The sequence below is a fragment of the Sinohyriopsis cumingii genome, chromosome 4 (genome assembly GCF_028554795.1).
Source record: "Sinohyriopsis cumingii isolate HCF-2022 chromosome 4, ASM2855479v2, whole genome shotgun sequence".
Classification (NCBI taxonomy): domain Eukaryota; kingdom Metazoa; phylum Mollusca; class Bivalvia; order Unionida; family Unionidae; genus Sinohyriopsis; species Sinohyriopsis cumingii.
In genome coordinates this window covers 55,115,067-55,140,441 of record NC_142964.1, presented here as the reverse complement: position 1 = coordinate 55,140,441, position 25,375 = coordinate 55,115,067, and positions in this window count along the sequence as shown.

Here is a 25,375-nt window from a genome sequence, read left to right as displayed (position 1 = left end):
ATGAACTTGCGCGTAGAATAAAATCAATAACAGGAAAAGAAGCAAAAATATCGATTAACGTTCATGAACCAGCACTGTCTTCTACGGTTGAAATAAACTCTCCTGATTACGCCTTTGATATTTATCAGTCCACGATAAGATCAGTACTAGGATGGCCGGATGTTTCCCCAGTGCATAAAGGACCACCAGAACCGAAGTTAAATGAATTTCTCACGGACGAAGCCAAGTTTATAATAACTCCAGAATACCGAAATTTGTATCCATGGACTGGTAGGGATACTCGTATTACTCGTGATGGAAAATTATATCCTATGTTACCGTTTTCTATCATTGATTATGATGAAAAAACTTCAACTAATATTGTTTATGAAAGAGATTTCAAATCATCAGCTAATAGAATTAAAACCGAATACTCAACTACATTAACGACATTAGCACATTTATTTAAAAACTATATCCTGGAGTATCCCAATATCAATCTAAAACATCAGATCATTTCGACGATACAACATTTAAATCAAATTGTATTAGATCTTAAATACGCTAATCAGACTATTATTGAAGTAATAAATGATAATAATTATATATATATATATATATATATATATATATATATATATATATATATATATATATATATATATATATATATATATATATATATATATATATATATATATATATATATATATATATATATAAATACAGGAGAAAAAATAGTATCAAACAAGCATATATTGATCATTATAAAATAACTGAAGCAGATTTATTAAATTTTATACTATCCGGATTTGAAACCGGCGAATTAATAAGATCACTCAACGATATTATCAATAAAAACTTTCCTAAAATACTCGATGCATGGAGAAAAATAGCCCCACCAGCAACTGTTCTTAGATATAATAACGACCCGTACGGAGGTGGTAGACATATTTCACCAGAAATCATTAATATAACATCAACGATCGCAGTCAATCTTGTTTGTGACGTAATCGATGGCAGCTACCAAATAGATCTCGGAAAATAAATCAGGCTCAACAAGGATATATCTTATACACGTTCACACCACAAGTTCCCCCTGGGGATTTGATCGTGCAAGAGGCAACCAATCCTGTTTATCTACGTACACATAATCAGTATTTGTCACAAATAAATTTCAAACTCACAGACCACATAGGACGATTAATTGACCTGTGTGAGGGGGAATTGATTGTGAATCTACATGTGAAAGCTTAAGATTTCTGTCTTAAAGACTGTTATCTTAAGATTTCTGTCTTAAAGACTTTTATCGTAGATCTTTATCTTAAGATTTCTGTCTTAAAGACTTTTATCTTAAGATTTCTGTCTTAAAGACTTTTATCGTAATGATTTTTGATCATAGATCTTTCATCAGAAACATTTTATTTTTTCTGAAACATTTTAGTTTTTCTTAAAAATTGATTTATCGATAAATCGTTAAAAGTCCTCATTTTTTCGAAAATTACCAGAAAAATTAACAAAATCGCATGAAAAATTTCATTTTTTGAGCTAATTTTACTAATTTTTGGAGATTTATCGATAAATCAATTAGAGAACCGCTTGAGGTTTGACCCGAATGATATTGGAAAATTCATCAATTTTCCTTGACAAATGGACTAAAAGAGCTGAAAAAATAACAAATTTGACTAAAAATGTTGGAATATTTCAGAAAAAATAAAATATTTCAGAAAAAAATAAAATATTTATGATAAAATAAAAATGTTTCTGAATAAAATATTTCTGATAAAATAAAATATTACACGTGCTCGGTCGTTTCACCAACGATGTTACTCGCTGACATAATTTTTCTTAATTGTCTTATACGAGTACTAATTATTTTTTTTTTGCCTCGTATTCGTGGGATAATTCCGATCTAATTTTTTCTACTGCAGCAGAGAGAGAGGCGAATTCCTTCACTTGATCTTCTTCTACAGTACCTAGCAACTGAAACATCGCCGCCTGAATCCGTTTTATGAACTTGTATTCAGATGATGATAGTGTGTGTATTCCTTGGTTCTTACGTTCTTGTAAAATTTCAAAATCAGAAATTCTTTTTTCAGGATTTAGTTCATCAGATATATTAATTCCATCTTTTTCCAATTTTTTAATAGCAACAATTACATCGTTAATATTTTCGTAGTTCATTATTATACGGTATATATTTATTTAAATCAAAAAATATATCCCCATGTGAACTCCTAATCGAGTGTTTTAGCGAGCTCAGGAGGATGTTTCAAGGACAGCACAACATGTATGATGAATGATAATCCCCACATGAACCTCTATTCGAGTGTTTTAGCAAGTTCAGTAGGTACATGAAATATATACAATGAATGAATGACGATCTTACAAGGACGGCACAAACATATATCAAATATATACAATGAATGAATGACATGAAATATATACAATGAATGACAATTTTACAAAGACGGCACAAACATATATGGGGCCATTCTCTACGCTCAACAGATTTTGGCACCCACCCCACATAATCAGCCCATGGGTGATATAAAACATGTATCTACCACCAGTGACGTGGTGGGTGGGTATCTTTTTCTGTTGAGTTTTGAGGGCTGGCAGGACCCCAGTTAATTATAAAAATCGCTAATAAGCGTAAACCACCGACACTTGTCAGCCATGGGGACTAGATCGCATGGCCTCGAGTATCACGGTCAGATACGTTATCAACTGAGCTATCGAACCATCTAATAAATATACGTTTCAGAAGTTATTATGTATCTACAGATCGGTTTCTGAATAGATTGTGTATATTTCTGTATAGATATAATAAAACAGCGGTTTCTGAGTATATTGTAAATATTTCTGTATTAAAAGAGCGGTTTCTGAATATATTGTAAATATCTGCATTAAAACAGCGTGTTCTGCCTTGATTTCTCGTAACAGATTGTAAATATCTTGCACTAACAGCGTGTTCTGCCTTGATTTCTCGTAACAGATTGTAAATATTTCTGTATAGATATAATAAAACAGCGGTTTCTGAATATATTGTAAATATTTCTGTATAGATATAATAAAACAGCGGTTTCTGAATATATTGTAAATATGTAAATGAGCAGCGTGTTCTGCCTTGATTTCTCGTAACAGATTGTAAATATCTTGCACTAACAGCGTGTTCTGCCTCGATTTCTCGTAACAGATTGTAAATATCTTGCACTAACAGCATGTTCTGCCTTGATAAAATATATTTACATACTACCACTGCACCATCAAACGTTTTACCACCTGCAGATCGGTTTAAATATTTCTGTATTTCTGAACAGATTGTAAATATCTGCATTAAAACAGTGTGTTTTGCCTCGATTTATCGTAACAGATTTAAAAATAGCTCGCTATATTGTACGATGTGAAATACGTTTATTCTTCTATTTTGTGAGCTAAAAAACCATTAATATCTTCTTTAGTATAATTATTGATATTAATTACGAAGTAGATGGTTAATTGACTAATTACGACCATAAAAATCAGAAATCTACGGAGAAAGCTATATTACAGAAGCAATCTCCCTTTCGCTCAAGTCGAAAAAATAAGTAGTATACGATCGGAGAATACTGGAACCCAAACAATAAATGGTTAATAAATATAATTCGAGGTAATTACTTGATAATGATGATAGTTTATCTCATTAACAATATTGAAAGGTGATTTTCTGTTTATATTTACTGGAAAGAGTGGATTTGGTTATATTTTCTGCGACATATTTTACTACACGCGATTAATATCAAAATATCTCGCAGTCGCGTTCATTGACTGAAACGTTTTCTCTTCACCAGTATCTACATTTTTAGATTTAACTGATCTTGCAATTTTTTCATGTTTACCAGTATTACCACGTGCATAGTTCTCGCTCTGTGTAACAGCTTGAAGGTTGAATAAATTATTATTAAGTTTATTTCCGTCAATATGATGTATCACAAAGCCGTCTCTGATCAACCCCTTGTGACATTCATACACGAATCGATGACAGAGATAAGGTTTCTACAAAGCAGTAAACAATAGGTAACCAGCATTATTAATATAACCAACTGGTACTTTCTTCTGACAATTTCTGATCACACCATCAATATTTGATTCGTAGTTTGTTATTATAGGATGTGGGACAAGTTTATTTTGCTCCATTATATAATAATATTATTTGTTTAAATCATAATTTGTCTGAAAACGTACTTAGATAGTCCTCTACGGATTTTATAGCTCCGTCACTGACGTTATTTTTTTATCATAATATCTCTTAAGTTCGCGATATTTTTTACCGCCACAACACGCACACAACTCTATTTTATCTCGTACTCCAACACCACATCGCAGACATGGTATTGGTCCTAAGCTTCCACGGTGAACGTTTTGCATGTGTTGTCCACAGAATTCCTTTTTACAGGATTTATTACAGTGAGTTAATGATCTGATCATCAACCATTTGCATCGAGACATTGTATATATAATATTTTAATTTAAATACTTGTCTGAAATATAATATTTTAATTTAAATACTTGTTTGAAATATAATATGAACGAATTCGATAGATTATCCCGAATCAAGCCTTGGAGCGCAGATAAATTCAACCTCGACAGGATATCTTCTGATTTACCAATAAAACATCTAGTTGATAAGAAAAACAAAAGTTTGATTAATAAAATTCGCGACGCTAAGAAAGAATTTCACGCAGATGGTGCATCTCATGTCTGGTCAACGTTCAAGATTATACGCAACAAAGATATCATCGACGCTACGATGAATGACAAACGAGCAGCAATTATCATTAACTATCTTGATAATCGCAAATATCTTTTCAGAATAAAATTTGTCATACTTGCAGAAACAGATGATTGGATTATCCGTGGCAAATATGATCCTGTCCACGGTGATAAAAAAACTGTCGTACTAAGTAAAGATTCCAAACCAGGTCTATTGACCGGTATTGACAAATCGTATTATGAACGAGCATATCCGTAACAGCAGTTATTTATGGAATCTATGTGATAAATGAAAAACTTAGCGTTGATAAAATGGCGCCGATGAAATTTTCAAAAATAAACTGTGTAGCTGAAAGAGTAACATAACATTTTACCGTTTCGACTCCTGGAAACGGTCTAACGGATAAAAGACGTAAAATAATAAACACGTGGGGAGAAATGGTTAAAGATACCGGGGCGTCTATCAAAGATGTCACTGAGTTAGGAAAAAACTAAAATTCCCAATAACCGTAGCGACGATAACAGGAGAGATTTTGTATGAATCAAATTAAAATTGAGGAGCATATGATCACAGACGACATTGTACAAGATTGATTATGGATGATGCTGAGTTAGATTTTATAATCGCTGATACAACGAACAGAAATACGTTTACAAGTCGAGAAATAGCTTTCTTGTCAAATGGAACTAAATTAGGTACAATTGTAAGTTATATGGACGGTGAGTAACCGCAATATACTCATTTAAGATCTTCAATGCTCGCGTAAGTTTCAATAAATCTACTATCGATGATAAATAAAGTTTCTACACTCGCTGTCAGAGTTGCTACGGATTCGTTTTATATAAGTAAAAAATATTCAATACTGTTAGAAAAATTAAACATAGGCACTTGTGCATCGTGGGGTTCGTGGAGAATAAAAAAGGAATGTATACTTAATTATTCCGAATCCGCTGATGTTGCGGTTAAAGATATTTACCTGATAAAATCAGGCAGAAATAATCAGATATCTTCTGCACCATCGGTATACGATCCAATAGCTAGAAATAAAACGGTTTATCTAAACGGACCTGGGGGTTCTGGTAAAACCACTCGAGCGATCGAACTATTTCAGAACTCAGATATGATCGTGCTGACACCTACACACAGACTCACGCGAGAGATGAAACAACGAGGAGTAAAATCATGTACTTATCATAGCTTCTTCCGATGGAATGGTGATGCATGGACATCTTTAAGGATGGGAGAAAAATATATTCCGAGGATTATAATATGGGATGAAATATACACGGTGCCGTTAGAAACATTAAAAACGTTTCTAAATTGGTTGTTAACAAGAAATACTACTGTGATAATGTGCGGCGATCACGGTCAACCTCCACCGTTTGTTGGACTATCTCCACATGGACGGCTAAAACATTTCGTTGATTACTACGAAGAAATAACTGATGATCATATAGAGCTTGATGCAGAATTAAAACAGTTTAAAAAATTAATTAGACTACAACCGAATACAATTCAATGTGAAGTAATGCGTGAATTAATTCCAGAAACACCCATGAACGACTTTCTACAAACGTGGCGACCAAACGATTTGATAGTTGCAAATAGAAAGATAGTTCGTGATACACTTGAATGAGAGTTGTTTCAGTTACAACGGGAAAAGTTTCCGACGCTGCCAGTTCCGTTGTTATCGACCAGCAGATACGCGACGGCAAAATATTGACGTTGATATACCAGGACAGACCAAGAAACAGAATTTAGTATTAAATGATATTATCACAGTTAATATCAACGCTGTTGAAGATGCATTATCGTTGAACAAATCTCCGTGGATACTAGGATATGCAATGACGATTCACTCATCTCAGGGATTAACTATTACCGATACAGTTGTTTGGATTATAGATGATCGTATCGAGTGGTCAAACTTAGTTTATCTCGCAGTGTCTCGAGTCAGAAGAATATCTCAACTGAGACGAATTGTCTTGGACGAGTCAGTGACTAGTGATGATATTGACAACGATATAATAAGAAAAATATTAGCTAGTTATAAACAATCTGATAAAAAAAATAAGCGCGATTTTGATCTTGATGTTGAATTTATCAGCACGTTGAAACAACAACAGAATAATCACTGTGCAAGTTGTAATTGTGTGATGTTATGGAGATATTCGAGTATTAATCCAAGACAATTTACCGTAGATAGAAAAGATAACAGTCGCGGTCACACACGCGAAAATATCATGTTGACCTGTCTTGAGTGTAATCGACGTAGAGGAGCTAGTTAAGTGATTGCGGTGGTAATTGCGTATCCTCAGAAATCACCTGTAATTGTTCACGTACAAATCCACGTTGAGAAGCAGTTGAATCCAGTCTGTAGATTGCAGGTCTACCTGAGGATCTTGTTATGTTAGATATCTTATGTGTGGTAACACTCCAAATAGGATCAGTCGCTCTTTTTTAACCACCTTCGAGTTCACCAGCCTCATATAAATACCTGACAGTGATATTACCTAATACTGGCTGTGCTGAAAAATCACGTCGTTGTGTAGGTATTTTGTTTGTGTGACTGCGCTAATAGGTTTCATGTTGGTCGTTCGAGTTACTTCATTATTTAACGCGGCTATCACACTTGGTAATCTTACAACCCATTCACGAGATCTCTTGTCTTGAATAAATTCCTTCGCATATTGATATCCAAATAACCGCTGAGATGGTTAAAGTGGGATAAATTGTATTTGGTAGCCCCGTCAGTTGATGATCAACGATGTTATGATGTGCTCAAGGATTTTAATGAAAACGCGCGAATAGATAAAGATAACGATGTTATCGAGTTTATAACCGATATTGATGAAGCACCATCAGTAGATTCCATAGACGGATTTATTAATAATTTGGTTGTATATGCTGATGTGATGCTGGAAAAACAATCAAATCCAGCTAGGATTTTTTCTCGAGGTAGACATAAAAACACCGATGTTATTTATGTTACTCAACGATACATACAAATACCAAAAGTGATCAGAGATAACTGTAATATTTTAGTTGTGTTTAATGGAGCTGATACACACACGATGAGAAATATTCATCAAACTTCAGAAACTTCTTTTCACGAGCGCAAGCTACTCCGCATAGATTTATAACAATAAATTTGCACGATCCTAGAACAAGATATCGTATTGGACTTGATAAAATATTTGGATAAATTAATAGCAGCAGAGAGGGCGGGACCTCAAGTTCGTTCGTTTTTTGTAATGTACTTGCCATCGACAAGTCTTTAGTTGGAGAAATAACGTGGACTAACCTAGGGACTCTAGGGACTTTTTGAAAGACTCTTTGAGAGAGCCTCTGTAGTTAGTTATTTTGATTTTTAAGGTTATTAATCCCTTTTTTAGGAAGGCTTATTTCGGTTTTTGGACGCTCCAAAAGTCGGTCTGTTCGCCCTCTCTGCTGCTAAAATATAAATTTGAGGAACTTTATATATAGTCTGTAAAATCTGGCCCTGATCTGCTGTCACCGTAAGCGGAGAAAACAAGTTTCACGATCTACATGTTTGGGCGTTTGTTAATGAAGGGCACAAAGTTACCAATTTCGAATATCTCTCTCTCTCTCTCTCTCTCTCTCTCTCTCACACACACACACACACACACACACACACATATTGTTATGTATCTTTGATTTAATTTTATTGTTTGTTTGTTAGTTTTGAATTTTTTTTAAATTGTAATGTAACTGCATTGCCGTAAACAACTTTAGAGAAACAGGGTATCTAATGATGACCTAGTTTCTGACCTTCATTCAGAACCAGTAAGAGTTGTAGTAAACAACTTTTTTATATTCGTCCTCAGAGCAAGATTCATAAAGTGGCATCGAAGCCATACTTGGAGTACGTGACAAATAACATGTAGCAATTGTTACAAACTCTGGTTTTTCTAGAGTATTGATCCACATATCTTTTGTGTTTTATTTAGATTTATTACTGATGTTTTGAGAAATAATAGTTATTCTTGCCTCAGCACTTGAGAAGTTAAATTGTTTTATGTTGTGACCAGTTTGGGGCTAATTATTTTGTTTAATTTAATTTATTTGGATTACAAGTTTGTTTTCCTTGGAAATATTAGTGTTCTAAATTAATTCTCGGACAAGGACAGTTATCGAAATTTATACAGAATTAAAACACTGGGATGTTATTTTCTGTGATACAACAAAGAACTGTTGACACACCAGCACGACGCTGATCACAGCATACGTCATCATCTTCCATTTAGGATTTCACCAGGATTCAGTTTTGGATTTGATTTGTAGAACCGTAAGTTCTTTTCTCATTTTTGCCATAGTTTTCTAGGGAAGTAAATTCTTTGTTAAATTTTACAAAGCTTGTTATCCTAGTAAATAGTAAATACTGTTTATATATAGCCAAATAAATATTATTAAATAATATTTCATATTTAATATTAAATAATAAGAATATTACTATTATTAGGACCGCGAGTTCAATGTCGTAAAATACTGAACGATTCTCACAATCTAAAGTTATCGGAGAAACAAAATGAGGGTATAATCAGTGGCGTCGCTAGGCGGGTGCGGGGGGGTGCGGACCGCACCGGGTGACACCATCTCAGAGGGGTGACACCAAAATGAAAAATTGCAAATTTTACAGAGCACACACTGCTCGGTCTAGTCGGATTTCATAAGCGGATAACCGATCATAGTTAAATACATGACTAGCAGGCACAGCAGTGGCGTCGCTAAGGGGATGGGGGGGGGTGCGGACTGCACCGGGTGACACCATCAGAGGGGGTGACACCAAAATGACATTACTAAGGATTATGTATGGTCTGTTACGGAAGGAGGACCATGAAGGTGACACCATGAGCTACCGCACTGGGTGACACCAACCCGAGTGACGCTAATGGGTATAATAATGATATATTTATTCCCCTCCGTACAGTATTGATAACCAGTACAAAAAGACTTAACTATAGTTAAATAAATTTCATTAAAGACTTATATACTTGATAAGACAAAACCCAAAACACGCTACATACAAATTACAACCCTATTTACCGTCATCGAGCTAGAAAGGAATGAAAACGCATAAATAGACCAATCCTAAATTGAATAATAACGAAAGACTGTTATTAATTTCATCTCAGTTTAAATGAATACCTATTGTACAATGATAAATATTAACCAATTGTATGCATTTTGAACCGTATTTGAAGAAGATTATAATTCAAAATATTCGACATTTTGGCCATGTAAAAGTCAAATAAGACTTCACGATCAGATTTATAAAACAACCCATTTAAGAAAGCTGACATTCCTTGCCTAATTTCAAGTATTTCACTGGTAAAGTTAGGAAATTAGCCATTTTCAAAAAATTGTGTTGTTTTGGAAAATCTTATTATTCCACCTTTGTTACATCTAGGTTTTCAAAATGTATTACCTAGCCATTTAATCTTACATGGTTTATCTGGCGTTCGATATTCAATATGTGATTGCTTATTGCTCACCCAAACTGTAACTACTTTTACAAGTCGAAATATTCAACAATAACCCACTTATAAAATATCGAGAATGATTTATTTCTATACTTTCTAATTATTTAAAATGTCATTTTGTAATTTTAAGAAATGCAGTCATATTGGGTAAAAAGGCTCGCGTTTGCTACTGAGAATAATTGGAGAGTACCTTTCGTAACTATTAATAGTTTGTGTAGCTATGCTCAAGGTATTTTGTAAAATGCATTTTCAATGGGTAATATTAACTTTTCATATTTATCATGGTCTCTTTATTACATATTTATATTTCCCCCCCGTAAATTGAAAAGTTATGAAATTGTTGTATTGTGAGTCGATTATGGTCCTAAAGTTGATACACTTTTGAAATGTAATTTATTTTCGAGTCCGTAAGAATAACGTCACCAACTAGAAATTTTGTTTTCTCTAAGAATTTCAGGGGTTCATAACTTAACAGTAAATTTAATTGTCTTTTACTTTGGAAAAATAAGTTTCTGAGTCAGCTAATTAATTTTTGAAGAACACTCTTTTTACATGATGCATGATGACTAGCTTTGAATAGAAGCCAGATCTGTGACGGAAATGTCCATGGTGCAGTCATACTTTGGTACACCACATAATCAGATGTTGCATTTATTTGTGTCAAAATTTGGCATTGGCAAGTTTTAAATAAATAAAAAAATGACTTCTCTGTTTTCTTTCATCGTCTTTTTTCTTGTTTACCGCCAAATATATACATGATATAACAAAATTAATTATTTCAGGCGCGTCCTTGGCGGCGATTGTGCATCGTTAATACGTTCAGTTGCTAATTCTGGCATTTCCTCTTCTGCTTTGAACGACAGTTTTAAGCACTTAACTGAAAATTCTATTTCAAGCAAGATGCAACAGTTACAGTTTTCAAAAGTATGATACAAAGTATCAACTGTTGCTTTTTTTAAAAATATATGTGCGGAGCGCGTATTAGGCCGATTAGGAGGATCCAAAGTAAGATTTCATCTTTCTTTTACTCACCTTGATACGCGCGCTAATGAGGCCAGATTTTTGGTATCTGCTTTGCATAAATACCAATAATTCCATCCTAAACGTTATCACATGATCACAGGGTATGGTGCAGAAAAAGACCTGTTTTATCTCCGGGTCTAATGTCATCCAACCATGCTTGAGCATAGCAAGTTCATATGCATGTCATGGTATCTAGACTGAGAAATTAGTTAGCTGAGGTGGACAACAATATCTTGGACAACAATTTTTGACAATGAGTTATCAGATGAAGCTGATGTGTAAAATGAGAGAAAGAGAGAGAGAGAGAAAGAGAGAGAGAGAGAAAGAGAGAGCAAATACCTTGCAACTGAAATCTTGTATGGACATTTTTAAAAATCCAGACAAAGTAAGAAAGACTCGGGAAGTCATTCCAATATTCTAGACATGGTTAGAAATGGCCTACGTCTGGAGAAAACTTTACCCCATGTTTAATTCACATGAAACATTCCACGATGTAAAATCAGCTAAAATACTAAACTTACATAAAAATCCATTTCAGCTTCAAAGTTTAAAAAACGTTGTCTGCGGAATAATATTTGTTAAGTATATCTGAGGATAAAACTGACAAACATTTGCAATATAAAGGTAGAGATATACCAGAGAGCAGCAACTGTTTTGATTGTGACACAATTTTAGAATCATTATATCTGGTTATAATGTAGTCGAGACCTTTTCAACACTCGAGCACAAAGAAGGAACTTTATATTTACATTATAAATTTTTGAGACTGTTCAGATACAAAAAAGACAAGAAAACAGAACAAATACTACAATATTATTTAGACTTGTCTTGATAAAATATATCGAGCTGAATATGAAAAATCTAGTCCGCATGTTAGAAAGAGACTGAATCTTGGATTCCTTAAAACTATATTCATAAAATTAACATTTTACATTCACTGCATCAATTTTTTCTTGCATGAAACGAAAATCAACTATATTCCCTCATCAAAATCTATCTTTCCATGCATTTGATCTTTTACAGATGTTTCTAAACAGATCGTGTATGTGGTGTATCCATTTGTTGCTTGCACTTTTTCAACCGAAGTTTATTTAGAGAAAATATATCAGTTGCCAAATGTATTTATATGTATTGTTGTATCTTTCATATACATCCATTTCTTACTAACTTAGGTTGTCCACGTGTCTAACAAAGAACCTTTCGTATCAAAATATTTTTCTCTCTTGTTTATATGATGTGGAGGAAGACTGTTCATATAACAATTCTTTCAATTCAATTTACTTTATTCCAGTTTTTGTCTAAACTGCTGTCACAATTGCTATATTTTCAGGATCTTAGCAAAAATTAAATACTTCTCTTTGTCTTGTTAGGCAAGGTCAGTCTTTGATGAGACTACATCCTGTCCGAAAATGTTTATTTAATATAGGATTAAGTTGTCACGGTTGGGTATTAATCGATGTGTAAAGTCCTAAGGACTTTATTTACTTTGTGAGTGATTAGGTAAAATGTACACATCGATAAATACCCAACCATGATCATTTAATCTTTTTAATCTCAATTTACTTTCTTTCTGGCATCATATCAGCAGATTTCATTAACATGTAATTCACTTTTAGGTAGTTTTCATTCTTTATCCTCTTTACTGCGATATAATACATACATATTGAGTTACTTTAAATAAATAGAGTCCGAAGGATCAGTGTCGGATTACCAGATAAGCAGAGCAGGCACCGGCCTAGGGACCCCGCGACAACAGATCAAAATAACATTAATAAAAAGTATTAGGAGATAATTTGCGAGGGGGACCCCAAGATTTCGACTGCCTAAGGGCCTAAGGGCCTCCACAGAGTTTAATCCGGCACTGCGAAGGACTTTATGTTAAGTTTGTGAGTGATTATGTACAATTTACACATTTAATCCTATATTAAACGTAAAGTTGCTCTCTGTAATGAATCATTGTATGCTGACCTTCTAAATTGTACGAGATCGTCAGTGTTGTAAATTTAGCCTAACACAAACTTGTATATTTATTCAAACATGCTATTTATTCCATTTTCTTACTACATTGTTTTAAACCTTTTGCACTTATAGATGGTATCGTCATTGAAAATAATATACAAATCTGCATCTTTTCTGACACATTGGAGGATATCGTCATTGATATTTGAAGTAAACAAATTAAGAATTTCATTCCCTTGTTTTGAATTGAACTTTGACATTCATAATTATAGCCTTACTATTTCAAATCATGTCGACCTTGAAAAGTTTACGATGTTGCAGTATAAACAACCATGCAATCAATTCTGATGCTTTCACTGGAAGGAAGTCCCAGTACTTTTAATGCATTGTATGAGAGCCAGCTTGATATTTCAAATCAGCCAATCAGCTTTGTCTCCATGAATGACATTCTGAAAGCCTTGGCCACTCCTTTAATCGGTCCAAACCTGTAAACATTATCTCCTGATAACAATGGGTACCTGGTCGTTCCGTATCCAAGTCGTTTCGTACCCAGTGGAAATTGGTCATTTCGTACCCACGGTGCTGGTCGTTTCGTGCCCAAGGTGCTGATCGTTTCGTACCCAAGGTGCTTGTCGTTTCGCACCAATTAATTTACAAGTGTACACGTATTTTCATATTTACAGCTCCTTTTTCCTAACTTAAACAAAGCATATCCGGGCAAAAAATTTACCAAACACAGATAATTACAGTAGTTGTACTGTTTTCACTGTATCATAGTATCTATTTACAAAACGGAATTAAAAAATTATTCACATTGCCAGTAAGAAGAAGAAGAAAAACAACGTTGGCCAGGTTTAAATAACTGAATAAGCCCATTAGTTTTGTATAGTTCCAATTAACACTTACTTGTCATATTTCTTGGTATTATTTAGTAATGACTAACGTGTCCGATAAATTACATATGGTTATCCCCTCAAAACAACTATACATTTTGCGATCTCTTGATAATGGGGCTGAATGCTGATACATTAGTGTCGTTTGTGTAAGTTTCTCTTCTCCAAGACCCAATACTGGTGTTAATTTCAATTTTTGTCGCCTGCTTTTAAAGGTGTTGAACGTGGTATATTATACGGGCAACCAAGCCATTTTTTTTGGGGGGGGGGGGGAGGGGGAGACAGCCGATCGCATTGGCATACTTGTGCACATTTTTGCTCACTTTTGTTATCCTCCACATAAATGAGAGAGAGAGAGAGAGAGATTTAATTTGGCACTGCATTTTACATACATTTGCTTTGTTGGGTACGAAACGACTCATTTGGGTACGAAACGACCAGCACCATGGGTACGAAACGACCATTGTTTTGGGTACGAAACGACTCATTTGGGTACGAATCGACTTGGGTACGGAACGACCATGAGCCATACCAATGTTGTTTCAGTGATGTTAAATATTTATCATATCTCTCTGAAACGTGCTGCATTCAATACAATGAAGCTTTGTGCTATTATTTAAAATGTGTAAAAGATTTCAGTATTATTATCTTTATGTTATCAAAGTTAGAAGGCATTTAGCTCAGATATTGTAAAAAGAATCGTGTTGTAATGATATCTTCATATTACACTTGAAATCTTTCCAGATATTGTTTTCTGGAACAAGGTAAAACGAATCGTGTTGTAATGATATCTCCGTATTACACTTGAAATCTTTCCAGTTATTGTTTTCTAGAACAAGGTAAAACGAATCGTGTAGTAATGATATCTTCATATTACACTTGAAATCTTTCCAGATATTGTTTTCTGGAGCTAGGTAAAACGAATCGTGTAGTAATGATATCTTCATATTACACTTGAAATCTTTCCAGAAATACACTTCACGGGTTCAGCTGGAACAGAGAGACATGATCCTGATTTGTTCTGTGCTACATCCTAATTTGTTCTGTGCTACATCCTGATTTGTTCTGTGCTACATAAATATTACAGTTTTCAACGCGCAGTTCAATCTTCGCAAGAACGTATTTTAGAAAAAAATGAATAAGTTTTCAATTTGGTTTTTTGAGGATTGGGCAGTTGTGATTAATATTTATGGTAATAAATTCTAGTGTTTGGTTGATTGCGGAAAAGGCTGAATTTGCAAATGTCGGTTCGTTCATATGGTATCATGTAAATTTATTCATTTTGATATCTTCTGATTCTTTTTGCTTTGATTAAACTGTGACCTTTTCCAAGACTTCTGTCTTCCACTTTAGGTCCTTTTCAGGTTTTCCAAGATAACTTATTCAATATTAAGGCTACAGTTCTCGGGGCATGGCCATACATTGATGTAACAAGCGTGGCTGTTCGCTTTTGGATATTTTCAATTTCATCCTTTTTAACCTGGGAATGGGTATCCCAAACTGTACAAGCATATTCTAAAATAAGTCTAACTAAATCCATGAAAGCTAACTCCTACACATTTTGTGGGCAAGATGATAAGTTACAACTAGATAGGCATAGCGTACCATTTGCTCTGGTACATAATTCTCGAATTTGAAGGTTCCATTTCAGATCACTAGTTATTGTGACCCCTTAATGTTTTATTTCATGAAGGTGTCCTAAAGTAATACCTTCCAATAAATATGACATTCTGGTTTTATGACATTTCTTTCTTTCTTGTCATTTGCATTATGTTGCCTTTATTAAAACTGGAATTGCATGCCCCGTTTTTGTGCCCACTGTCCTAGTTTACTAATGTCACTCTGTACAATTGCTCGGATCTGATTGGTCTGTTGCATACACAGTCATCTACAATCATGTTGTCATCGATGTGCGAGGAGGATTACACTGGTAAAAATATTGTGCCTTGAGGTACTTCAGAAGCTAATATGACCAAGCAGATTTGGAATCGGTTACCACCACACACTGTTATCAGAAAGATTAAAGAGAATCTATACAGAATGGAGTTTTGGTGCAATTCCATAATGAAATAGTTAACACCTCAGCAATTCATGGGGGACAGAGTCATCATTCAAAGACTGTAATGAAACCCTACCTTTATGTCTTAAAGAACCAGGTCTAAGAAAATGCAGTAGTAACCTTTCAAACTTTTCGCAGGTATATAGGTTGAATCTATGTGAACGTCATCAAATGCTCTTCTTTATATTGGTCATAGCTATCCTTTCATCCTATTAACCGGAAAGACAGCGGACACAGTGAAATGGCGGTCTTTGCTAAATTTGTAATTTTTGTTCAATTTGTTCATTTTTTCAGTAGATAAAGATTCTGATAGTGGATAGGATTATGTGCCATACACTTGGAATAGTTCCTTTCAATAGAAAAAAACAAACTGTCGGCAGCGGTCTATCCTAGGAGCACGATATAAGGCTAGTTTTTATGGGCTACATATTAGAACAGATTTTGAAACAAGCGCTTCAATGATGCACCGTGAAATAGAATACAAAATTATTAAATGTAATTTTATACTTGGTTTGCAAACGTTTCTTGTTATATACACATCAAATGAGGCATTGAAAAACTGATATGTAGTACTTATTCAGTACTCATTTTGGATTACAAAGACAAACAATTTATACATTGTCCACTACATTGATTCATTTTAAAAAATAAAACGTGGAATGTTACAGTTACATCTTTGGATTAAGTTTTTGTACCCAGTAGGATATCCAACAGAGTTGTTCAAACTATTGTACAAGTTCTTACTGCTTGAACACAAGCAGATTTTCAACAGAGTTGTATGAGATACTGAGCAATTGTCTTTTGCTTGTACCCAATAGGATATTCAACAGGGTTGTTCGAGACACTGTACAAGTTCATATTGCTCGTATCCAATAGAATATTCGACAGAGTTGTTCAAACTACAGTACACATTCTTACTGCTTGTACCCAATAGGATAGTCAACAGAGTTGTTAGAAAATACCGTGCAATTGTCTTTTGCTTGTACCCAATAGGATATTCGACAGAGTTGTTAGAAATACTGTACAAGTTCTTATTGCTTGTACCCAATAAAATATTCAACAAATTTGTTCAAACTACTGTACAAGTTCTTATTGCTTGTACCCAATAGGATATTCAACAGATTTGTTCAAACTACTGTACAAGTTCTTATTGCTTGTACCCAATAGGATATTCAACAGAGCTGCTCAAACTACTGTACAAGTTCTTATTGCTTGTACCCAACAGGACATTCAACAGATTTGTTCAAACTACTGTACAAGTTCTTATTGCTTGTGCCCAATAGGATATTCAACAGATTTGTTCAAACTACTGAACAAGTTCTTATTGCTTGTACCCAATAGGATATTCAACAGAGTTGTTTAAACTACTGTAACAATTCTTATTGCCTGTACCCAATAGGATATTCAACAGAGTTGTTTAAACTACTGTAACAATTCTTATTGCTTGTACCCAATAGGATATTCAACAGAGTTGTTTAAACTACTGTAACAATTCTTATTGCCTGTACCCAATAGGATATTCAACAGAGTTGTTTAAACTACTATAACAATTCTTATTGCTTGTACCCAATAGGATATTCAACAGAGTTGTTTAAACTACTATAACAATTCTTATTGCTTGTACCCAATAGGATGTTCAACAGATTTGTTCGAGATACTGTACAATTGTCTTTTGCTTGTAAGCATGCTTACTTTAGTTTTCTATCGACCTCTAAATCAGATCTCATGAAAATAAATTCTAACAAAATCTTTTTTTTTAAAAATTTAGATGTAAAAAATTGAAAGAATGTTGTTAAGTAACATATCTTATCCCGAGAAAAACCTTATAAATGTTCCTTTGAGACGGGAATAGTTATAACACTAGGTAGATAAGCATTAGTTTCATTATATATGCACCGTACTCTTGATTAATAAACAGTTGTATCGACTTAAACATTTTTGTTTAGAAAATAATTTTAATCATTTAGTAATGTCCTGGAAGCATATCAATAATCGCTTCCCTCCTGTCGATAATTAAAAAGAAACAGTCTCATTTGGCAAATCGAATCTACATCGGAAAGGATGTCATTATCGAAAACCTGATACATCCATTTCTCGATTAAAACAGTTTAATATCATAAAGTAAATAACCTCCATTTCGTAGAATGACAAGGATGAAGTTTTAAGTTGAATATCTTAACAGATAATAACGGCTTATTAATCGCTACATGTCTGCGACATGATGCCCCAGTGCTAAACATCACTAAAAACTGCGGCACTGCAGACATCGTAGCGATATGACTGAAAAATTGTTAAAGCTACGTTAAAAATCCAAATCTCTCTCTCTCTCATACACACACACACACACGCGCGCGCGCGCGCGGCTTATTAATACATCAATCTCTGCAAATACTGGATAATTTCTGAGAAAGTGATATTCAAACTGCCCATACTTTTCATACTGCAGTTCTTTAAATGACAGTTTCTCGCACCCATCCGTTTTCTCTCACATTCAAGGGTTTTCTTTTCATCTCAAGGAAAACTCTGTTTTATGAGAATAATCTAATCCTGGATTGTACTATCTAATCTTTATGAGAATAATCTAATCCTGGATTGTACTGTCTAATCCTGGATTGTACTATCTAATCTTTATGAGAATAATCTAATCCTGGATTGTGCTGTCTAATCCTTGATTGTACTATCTAATCCTTGATTGTACTATCTAATCCTTGATTGTACTATCTATTCTTTATGAGAATAATCTAATCCTTGATTGTACTATCTAATCTTTATGAGAATATTCTAATCCTGGATTGTACTGTCTAATCCTGGATTGTACTATCTAATCCTGGATTGTACTATCTAATCATAACTTTTGTTCCATCAGAACGAGCTTTTACAAAAAAGACATACCTACCTTGACGAAAATATTGAAACCTTTTTAACAATATGATCAGAATCAAGTAGTTTGAAATAAACTATGCTTCTTGAAGCCTAACCTAAATAATTAATTTAACAATACACAAACGTCTGCAGTTTTATATAAGGTATCGATACAAAGTATTTTTTAAAACATCCAGATACGCAAAATTGGAAAATATTTTGTTTAAATAATTCTTATCTCGAGCAGCTTGTTGTATGAGACATCTTTTTGTGAAGTTATATGAAAACAATGCCGAATAAGATAAAAGAACCCCATAAAAATGTATTTTCGATGCAATATTTTGGAACAAGCTGTACTTGTGTGACTGGAATTGCAATGCAATAACGTCAGCTATTCAACGTCATCAGTAGACGGCAGTTCCTCAACAGACATAACAAATATTCGCAAGTAGACTTGTCCATTTTTTTAAAAGTAAAATATAGTCTCTATTTTCTGTGAATCTTGCCTCTTGCAGTCCATTAGAAAATAAGCTTGTCTTCATCAACCAGCTATCGATCTTGATTCCATTATTATCTTTCCATCACGACTCCGATTTTCAATATTAGACTTTAAAACTGAACATTTCTGCTTGGGCCCTTGTTTTTAGGAAATGAAATGTCGACACCGGATTTATGTGTTTGTTTCCTAAGTTGCAAATGTAAATCAGACTGATGTGCATTAGTTTGTTTTTCATAAAGTCGGTATTGTCTGAGAGCTTTCTTTGAAAAACTGCCGGTTTCTGTCACTCACAGCCGTGAAATGTCAAGCGGTTTACTTGCAAGAAAATCTATATTTTCTTTTAAAGATTTCTCTGATCAGGGGGTGACATAATGACTGTATGGAGAAAGCTTTTTCTTCCAAGAAGTAATTGGATTTCTGGTCCGGTAGTATTTTCGGAGCCATTAACACTCTCAGTAATGAAGAGTGTTTAACGTGGCCGGAAAACAGTCACAATCCATCGGCTAATGAATCTGGTCTGTTATGCTCATCCTTCCATTACAACTTTTGCTGTGTTGTTAGCTAACCTGTGACACAGCAAATGCTTTATAAGACTATTACATAGCTAAATCCAATCTCTTTCTCTTTCCTGAACTGATAAAGGTTTATCTAAACCTTGGAGCTATTGAAAACACCGTTACATAAGGTTAAAGACATGGTACCAGTCCTACAATATCTCTTACACATCAGTCCTACGGTATCTCTTACACATCAGTCCTACGGTATCTCTTACACATCAGTCTTACAGTATCTCTTACACATCAGTCCTACAGTATCTCTTACACATCAGTCCTACGGTATCTCTTACACATCAGTCCTACGGTATCTCTTACACATCAGTCTTACAGTATCTCTTACACATCAGTCTTACAGTATCTCTTACACATCAGTCCTACAGTATCTCTTACACATCAGTCCTACAGTATCTCTTACACATCAGTCTTACAGTATCTCTTACACATCAGTCTTACGGTATCTCTTACACATCAGTCCTACAGTATCTCTTCCACATCAGTCCTACAGTATCTCTTACACATCAGTCCTACAGTATCTCTTACACATCAGTCCTACAGTATCTCTTACACATCAGTCTTACAGTATCTCTTACACATCAGTCCTACGGTTGTCTCTTACACATCAGTCCTACAGTATTTCTTACACATCAGTCCTACAGTATCTCTTACACATCAGTCCTACGGTATCTCTTACACATCAGTCTTACAGTATCTCTTACACATCAGTCCTACGGTTGTCTCTTACACATCAGTCCTACAGTATTTCTTACACATCAGTCCTACAGTATCTCTTACACATCAGTCCTACGGTATCTCTTACACATCAGTCCTACAGTATCTCTTACACATCAGTCCTACAGTATCTCTTACACATCAGTCCTACGGTTATCTCTTACACATCAGTCCTACAGTATCTCTTACACATCAGTCTTACAGTATCTCTTACACATCAGTCCTACAGTATCTCTTACACATCAGTCCTACGGTTATCTCTCACACATCAGTCCTACAGTATCTCTTACACATCAGTCTTACAGTATCTCTTACACATCAGTCCTACAGTATCTCTTACACATCAGTCCTACGGTTATCTCTTACACATCAGTCCTACAGTATCTCTTACACATCAGTCTTACAGTATCTCTTACACATCAGTCCTACAGTATCTCTTACACATCAGTCCTACGGTTATCTCTCACACATCAGTCCTACAGTATCTCTTACACATCAGTCTTACAGTATCTCTTACACATCAGTCCTACAGTATCTCTTACACATCAGTCCTACAGTATCTCTTACACATCAGTCTTACAGTATCTCTTACACATCAGTCCTACAGTATCTCTTACACATCAGTCCTACGGTTATCTCTTAGACATCAGTCCTACAGTATCTCTTACACATCAGTCCTACAGTATCTCTTACACATCAGTCCTACGGTATCTCTTACACATCAGTCCTACGGTATCTCTTACACATCAGTCTTACAGTATCTCTTACACATCAGTCTTACAGTATCTCTTACACATCAGTCCTACAGTATCTCTTACACATCAGTCCTACAGTATCTCTTACACATCAGTCTTACAGTATCTCTTACACATCAGTCTTACGGTATCTCTTACACATCAGTCCTACAGTATCTCTTCCACATCAGTCCTACAGTATCTCTTACACATCAGTCCTACATTATCTCTTACACATCAGTCCTACAGTATCTCTTACACATCAGTCTTACAGTATCTCTTACACATCAGTCCTACGGTTGTCTCTTACACATCAGTCCTACAGTATTTCTTACACATCAGTCCTACAGTATCTCTTACACATCAGTCCTACGGTATCTCTTACACATCAGTCCTACAGTATCTCTTACACATCAGTCCTACAGTATCTCTTACACATCAGTCCTACGGTTATCTCTTACACATCAGTCCTACAGTATCTCTTACACATCAGTCTTACAGTATCTCTTACACATCAGTCCTACAGTATCTCTTACACATCAGTCCTACGGTTATCTCTCACACATCAGTCCTACAGTATCTCTTACACATCAGTCTTACAGTATCTCTTACACATCAGTCCTACAGTATCTCTTACACATCAGTCCTACAGTATCTCTTACACATCAGTCTTACAGTATCTCTTACACATCAGTCCTACAGTATCTCTTACACATCAGTCCTACGGTTATCTCTTAGACATCAGTCCTACAGTATCTCTTACACATCAGTCCTACAGTATCTCTTACACATCAGTCCTACAGTATCCCTTACACATCAGCCCTACGGTTATCTCTTACACATCAGTCCTACAGTATCTCTTACACATCAGTCTTACAGTATCTCTTACACATCAGTCCTACAGTATCTCTTACACATCAGTCCTACGGTTATCTCTCACACATCAGTCCTACAGTATCTCTTACACATCAGTCTTACAGTATCTCTTACACATCAGTCCTACGGTTATCTCTTACACATCAGTCCTACAGTATCTCTTACACATCAGTCTTACAGTATCTCTTACACATCAGTCCTACAGTATCTCTTACACATCAGTCTTACAGTATCTCTTACACATCAGTCCTACAGTATCTCTTACACATCAGTCCTACGGTTATCTCTTACACATCAGTCCTACGGTTATCTCTTACACATCAGTCTTACAGTATCTCTTACACATCAGTCTTACAGTATCTCTTACACATCAGTCCTACAGTATTTCTTACACATCAGTCCTACGGTATCTCTTACACATCAGTCCTACAGTATCTCTTACACATCAGTCCTACAGTATCTCTTACACATCAGTCCTACAGTATCCCTTACACATCAGCCCTACGGTTATCTCTTACACATCAGTCCTACAATATCTCTTACACATCAGTCCTACAGTATCTCTTACACATCAGTCCTACAATATCTCTTACACATCAGTCCTACAGTATCTCTTACACATCAGTCCTACAATATCTCTTACACATCAGTCCTACAGTATCTCTTACACATCAGTCCTACAGAATCTCTTACACATCAGTCTTACAGTATCTCTTACACATCAGTCCTACAGTATCTCTTACACATCAGTCCTACAGTATCTCTTACACATCAGTCCTACAGTATCTCTTACACATCAGTCCTACAATATCTCTTACACATCAGTCCTACAGTATCTCTTACACATCAGTCCTACAGTATCTCTTACACATCAGTCTTACAGTATCTCTTACACATCAGTCCTACAGTATCTCTTACACATCAGTCCTACGGTATCTCTTACACACAGGCTTCTTTAATGTAGTTGTCTGATGGACTGAAGAGGGCAAGACATTCTTCAAAGGAATCAAAATATCGAAAGGTGGCATAAATCCTGAACGACATTAAATTCAGTTTCCAATGCAAAACAACAATAAATGTCAGATGTGGCGTGAGCTCTAGGATAAGCACGGTAAAGTATGAAAAGACCTAGTAGTGTTTAACAGCACATCAAAACAATAGTGGCTATATTGTGCGAACTAGAAGAGAAATTCCAAAAATGCAAAACAGAAGAACTGTACACAATTCCAGGAAAATAAACCCTTCCAATAAATGTAAAGTAAAAAAAAACAACATAATATATGGAATCTAGCTGTTAATAAAACATATGGTCACGATTGATCTAGCTTAATGGAAATAGAATAGCGTAGTGGGAATAGAATAGACTAAAGGAAATAGCATAGTATTGTGGGAATAGCATAGACTAAAGAAGATAGCATAGCATAGTGGAAATAGCATAGACTAAAGGAAATAACATAGCATTGTGGGAATAGCATATTTTTCACGCATACACTACTGAAGTCTATAATGGAATATCCAAGATTTTATAAAAGATAAATGGAACCGAGAGGGACGGCCTTAATTTTCTTGTGTTTAAGATTGCGATAAAATGTACAGACATTTAAGACAGATAAAATTCCCAGTTCTAAGCAGTCATTTTCCTCACTATAATCTGAAGAAATAGTTACTTTTATTATCGCAGGAATCCCACACAACCCATCCCCCTATAAAAGGATTTCCTTTTTTTTCACATCTTAAACAACACCAGTTCTACAAAAATAAATCTTGTCGATGACAGAATAATGGAATTATCTATTTAAAAAATATTAAATTTAAAAATGCAATAGATAATCTATCTTCAGTGCAAGAAGTCGGCATAGTATGATAACCGGAAGTTGACATATGAGGCAAATCCTAGTAGAGGACACAGCTGACGTAGCACTATTTTAAACCCAGGTTTAAACCCATTGGGCCTACACACTTTGTCAACCTGCGATGAAACATTTCGTTGAAAAGTTTCTAATTTCCTCAATGATAGAAGAAGAAAAAAAAATCCAAATAATGTGACTCTAATAGTTTAATTTCGTTAATTTGCTCATCTACTGAACTGCACAGTGAGTGATTATCATGCTTTAATATCCAGAAGTGGATTAAATTATTCATTATTTGGAGGGGAAAAACACATTGATGGCTTACATGCCATATTATAATTCTCTCTCTCTCTCTCTCTTTGTCTCTCTCTCTCTCTCTCTCTCTCTCTCTCTCTCTCTCTCTCTCTTCTCTGTCTGTCTGTCTGTCTGTCTCTCTCCTGATTTACAAGGCATTAAAAACAGTGACGTCAGTTTGCTAGAAAGTTGGAACCATAGATATGTATTCGTAACTTTTCAAAATGTATGTTATGTACGTATCAGCGGTACAACATAATATCTAATAAATGGTTAAAGTAGTTGGAAACTCCCCAGCTCTAGACGGGTACTTTAACGCTTGAATGAACCGACCGGCTCTAGACGGGTCCTTTAACGCTTGAATGAACCGACCAGCTCTAGATTTGTACTTTAACGCTTGAATGAACCGACCAGTTCTAGATAGGTATTTGAACGCTTGAATGAACCAATCAGCTCTAGATTGGTACTTTAACGCTTGAATGAACCGATCAGCTCTAAATGGGTACTTTAACGCTTGAATGAACCGACCAGCTCTAGATGGGTACTTTTACGCTTAAATGAATCGGCCAGTTGTAGATGGGTATTTTGACGCTGGAATGAACCGACCAGTTCTAGATGGGTGCTTTAACGCTTGAATGAAACGCTTTAACGCTTGAATGAACCGACCAGCTCTAGACGGGTACTTTAACGCTTGAATGAACCGACCAGCTCTAGACGGGTACTTTAACGCTTGAATGAACCGACCAGTTCTAGATGGGTATTTTAACGCTTGAATGAACCGATCAGCTCTAGATGGGTACT